Raw genomic sequence first — 4937 nt, 5'->3', positions numbered from 1 at the left:
CAGAATACATTTTGGCCTAAATTTTTGAAAAAAATAGATTTTATTGGATTTCTTTTAAAACAGAAAGTAGAAAAAAAAATTTTTTCCAAAATATTCGCTCTTTTTTTCGCTTAAAAAAATCACAAAAAATAAAAAAATGAAGTGGTAAATAAACACCAAAAGAAAGCGCTCTTTGTGTGAACAAAATGATAAAAATGTAATTTGGGTACAGAGTAGCATGACTGAGTAATTATCATTCGAAGTGCGAGAGCACCGAAAGCTGAAAATTGGTCTGGGAAGGAAGGGGGTGAAAGTGGCCAGGATTGAGGTGGTTAAGTAACGCACAGTTTGAACTTTGAACTCTGTGCATTACTTAGTTCTAACCCTGAGCTCTGTGTGCTACTTAATTCTGACCCCTGAATTTTGTGTGTTAGTCATTCTGGAGTCAGAGTTAAGTTAGGCTACTTTCACATCGAGGTGGTTTTCAGGCACTTTAGCGCTGGAAATAGCCTCTGAAAAGCGCCTCCCATTCATTGCAGTGTGTCTTTTTACACTGGGGCGGTGCGCTTGCATGACATTACGAAAAGTACTGCAAGCAGCATCTTTGGGGCAGGTTGGGAGCGCTCCCAAAATGCCCTGCCTATTGCAATGAATGGGCAGTGCTTCCAAAGTGCCTTAAAAGCGCATTGAGAGCGCCGCAAAATGGGACTTTACCATTTTTTTTTTTTGGCAAAAAGCGCCCCGTTAGCGGCCAAAAAGTTCCACAAAAGCGCTGCTAAAACAGTGCTAAAGTGCCGCTAATACTTTAGTGCCATCCCAGTGGGAAAGTAGCCTAATACAATTGTTAAGAGGAGTAACAGGGAACATGTCAGCAGTATTTACGCACAGTCACAAGATATGCTGCTTTCAGCATTGTCCCCGCATTCATCCCTGGGAGAAGCTGGGTAGAGTAAAGTTGCAGTGCTCAGGCTCAAACTCACACAATCTAATTCTAAAATGGCACAGCTAGAGTGGTCTGTGCATGCGCAGCACAATATATGTGTACATTTATGCGGTGGCGACTGGTTCTCAAACTAACGACACCCCCCCTGCGCGTGGGAGACGGACGTGCATGCGGCGATTTCCCCCCTGCCCCCGTAGGAGATGGAAGGGCCGATCTGTAGACATGTAAGGCTTTGTACCGCTCAGGATCTGGGTGCTTCTCCTCCCGGCTGAACAGGAAGTGAGTCCTATGACTCCCTGGCCAATCGGGTCTCAGGATTGCTCTGCGCCCCGAGCCCACCTTTTTTTTAAGCCAATTAGAGTCTCCAGCTCTAATCATGTGCTTCTAAAAAAAAAACCCCATTGGAATCCATGCGTCCAGTGCCCTGCATGTAGATTAGGGACCAGGCGCATAGATTAGGGGGGCGGCGCCCCTGCACCCCATATGGCGGGCCACCACTGCATGTATGCCAGCATACCAAGGATCTTCAAATAACTTCCAAAGGTTTCATTGAAGAATGATCACATCACAGTGGGAGCCTTGCAGAGTCCTGGGGGGCCCTGAAACAGCTATTTTTTTAATCAAGAGAATCTGGGGGACAGTTTTGCTACAAGTTTATGGTCTTTAAAGTGACCATGAGCTTACAATAAAAGGGGGAATGAATACTGACCTGGCCAGCTAGAAACAGTTATGTGCACCCTTGCAAAAGGTTTAAGGGCCTGTTCACAATAGGTGCATTTGGACTGCACTTGCCAGCCTTGCCCAGCACAGTCCCAATACAAGGTAAGACAAAAAGCCTTGTTTTCTATGAGGCCAGTTCATTCCACCACATTGCCATGGTGTTTGCTGAAAAAAGAATGGCATGCAGCAGTACTTTTTTTCAGCAGAGTGCAATTCACCATATCACACTACCCTGCAACCATTAGAACTTTGTGACATTTCAGTACAGTTCTCACAAAAAAAGTATAACTATAGTAGTAAATGTAAATAGTGTTTTGCACTTTTTATAGTGCATCAGTACTGTTGCAGTCTCACTGCACACCACCTGCTGGTGTGAACAAGTCCTAAAATCTGTAACAAAGCATCACTTTGGTTATGTTATCAGTTCTTTTTTGTAGATTCTTTATTAATAGGTTAAGGGATTACATACTAAGATACATATCATGTAACAGGCATATATGAACTGACGAAACTACATATATAGCCTAATTGTTGGAACAAGCCAAGAGACTAGAATAGGTATAATTCTGACCTAATGTACACATGTATAAAGCACCATGTTGTAGTAGGGGTGTAAACACATGGAAGACGGCATGCATTGCACCGAAAACTAATTTCCTTATTTGCAGTATAAATTCAAAACCACCTTAAAAAGTGTAAAAAATAGCTGGACATAATCGTCCCATTCTCAAAATATTCGGGAAGGGAAAAGAAAAGGGAAAAAAATGGGGGAGGTGAAAGAAAGAGGGAAAAGAGGACAGAGGGTTAAGAAAGGGCAAGGGAAGGGGTACACCTCTTCCCCCTAGTGTCCTACCCCATCCTCCGAGAGGAACCTGATCGCCAAATGCTCCAGGATGGATTTGTATTTAAATTCATGCCACTAAAATGGCTTCCTCAGAAATTTATCGCAAGTTTCCAGATCAGTCAAAATGAGGTCCTTCATTCTGTTCACTTCCTCAACCTTGGCCAGCCACATGGCCACAGTGGGGGGCCAAGTCTCCTTCCAGAGGTCTGGGATACAGCTGTTAGCTGTGTTAAACAGGTGAGGCAATACTGAGTGTTTATAAGTCTTCCGTGGTATGGTATGATGGTGATGAAGGGACCAGGCTGGGTCTACGGTGAGTTGGTTATCTTTAAACTTTTGGGAGATTTGTCTAACTTTGGACCAGAAACCCTGGATCTGCTGCTGTATCTGAACCAATAAGCAGCAAGAGAGCATCGGCTCTCCTGCACATCCCTGAATCAAGATAGGGATCAGGTATGTATTTAGGAGGGGCTGGATGCAAATTGTTTTATACCTTACTGCATAGAATACATTAAAGTAAAAAAAACCTAATGCCTTTACAACCACTTTATTTGGAAATGAGCACTTTCCGTTTTTTTTTTAGTTTAGAAAAAATTAAACATGTTTTTAAATGTACTATTATTTTCTAAAAGTGCAACTGTCCTTGTTTGTTATTAGCTGTTTAGGTATTCCTTTTTGTCTTGGATATTTTGTCAATTATTCGTGTTACTTGCTTACTTGGAGTATTCATATTCTGATTATGAGTGCAGTTAAACATTGATTCCAAAAAACACAATCTGAACATTTTATGTAGATGTTTTGTTTAGGTATCCAGAACTGGATTCAAACAGTTTTTCTGTTTAAAAGGTTACTTATTAACAAAAGAGTTGCTCTACCATCTGCAAAAGAATTGGCAGACTAATGTCACGGTTAATTATGTGTATCATTTATGGTGAATTCGATACAGCTGTCAGTAAATTTACATCTAAATATGGAGTATGCTGAGTCACAGTTCACTGGTATCACTAATGGCTACGTATTTGTGAGGGAAATTCACCTACGACCACACTCTGGATAAAGTTAAGAAGTTTTCTTTAATTTACTCGTACAAGGAGACAAGTTACAACAAAGGAACAGATACAGTGGGGACGGAAAGTATTCAGACCCCCTTACATTTTTCACTCTTTGTTATATTGCAGCCATTTGCTAAAATCATTTAAGTTCATTTTTTTTCCTGAGTAATGTAGACACAGCACCCATTATTGATAGAAAAACACAGAATTGTTGACATTTTTGCAGATTTATCAAAAAAGAAAAACTGAAATATCACATGGTCCTAAGTATTCAGACCCTTTGCTCAGTATTTAGTAGAAGCTCCCTTTTGATCTAATACAGCCATGAGTCTTTTTGGGAAAGATACAACAAGTTTTTCACACCTGGATTTGGGGATCCTCTGCCATTCCTCCTTGCAGATCCTCTCCAGTTCTGTCAGGTTGGATGGTAAACGTTGGTGGACAGCCATTTTTAGGTCTCTCCAGAGATGCTCAATTGGGTTTAAGTCAGGGCTCTGGCTGGGCCATTCAAGAACAGTCACTGAGTTGCTGTGAAGCCACTCCTTCGTTATTTTAGCTGTGTGCTTAGGGTCATTGTCTTGTTGGAAGGTAAACCTTCGGCCAAGTCTGAGCACTCTGGAGAAGGTTTTCGTCCAGGATAACTTTCCCATATTCCACATAATTATTTCTAAACCACCTGTATAGGATGTTCTTATCTTATCAGGCTGTAGATCAACTGCTGTCTATCTAATTAGTGAACTAAAAATTAACTTTCTTATCTCTGTGATTTATATGCATTTCAAGGACTCAAAACAACTCTGTGTAACTTGAAATTATTCTACTTCTAAGCAATCTCATGCAAGTATTCATTAAATGATTATAAAATAAGCATCTAATTTCTCTAACAGTATTATAGCAGTGAAACTAAACAGAAAATATATTGAGCATATAACCAAGATTTCTGATGTAATCTGTAGGTCATATTTTTTGTTCTACTTGCAAACAGCAAGTCTTAGTTTAAGGCACTTAGCAAAATAAATTTGCTGACCTCGACGTGATTTGAACACGCAACCTTCTGATCTGGAGTCAGACGCGCTACCGTTGCGCCACGAGGTCCTGTGTTTTAAAAAGGGTTTCAATTAACTTTTTTCTTTATGAAATACCTAAATTACACACCCAAATTTTTGATACATTAACATTCTAACTCACAAGACAACAAGCAGATCTAAATGCACAACCTGATCTAGGGTTTGAAACTGCCATTATGTTCACTTTCTTCCCATAACCCTGATTCCCCTGGGACAGCAGGCAGGGAATCCTCTCTCTGCACCCACTGTCACAATTTGAAAACAGTGCAGTCGTGTAGGGATCTGCCTGCACAGCCGTGTCATTCATTCACAGAGTTCTGTAAATAAATAAA

The 4937-nt window shown here is 40.7% G+C and overlaps 1 non-coding gene across 1 annotated transcript; it reads right to left on the bottom strand.

Moving 5' to 3' along the window:
- Positions 1 to 4561: 4561 nt before the first annotated feature.
- Positions 4562 to 4633, bottom strand: TRNAW-CCA (transfer RNA tryptophan (anticodon CCA)). The gene has a single exon. It is a non-coding gene; the product is annotated as a tRNA-Trp (tRNA).
- Positions 4634 to 4937: the final 304 nt, after the last annotated feature.

This window comes from Aquarana catesbeiana, linkage group LG11 (assembly GCF_042186555.1).
Source record: "Aquarana catesbeiana isolate 2022-GZ linkage group LG11, ASM4218655v1, whole genome shotgun sequence".
Classification (NCBI taxonomy): domain Eukaryota; kingdom Metazoa; phylum Chordata; class Amphibia; order Anura; family Ranidae; genus Aquarana; species Aquarana catesbeiana.
Note: the sequence above shows the minus strand (reverse complement) of the source record. Positions and strands in the feature narration are given on the sequence as shown.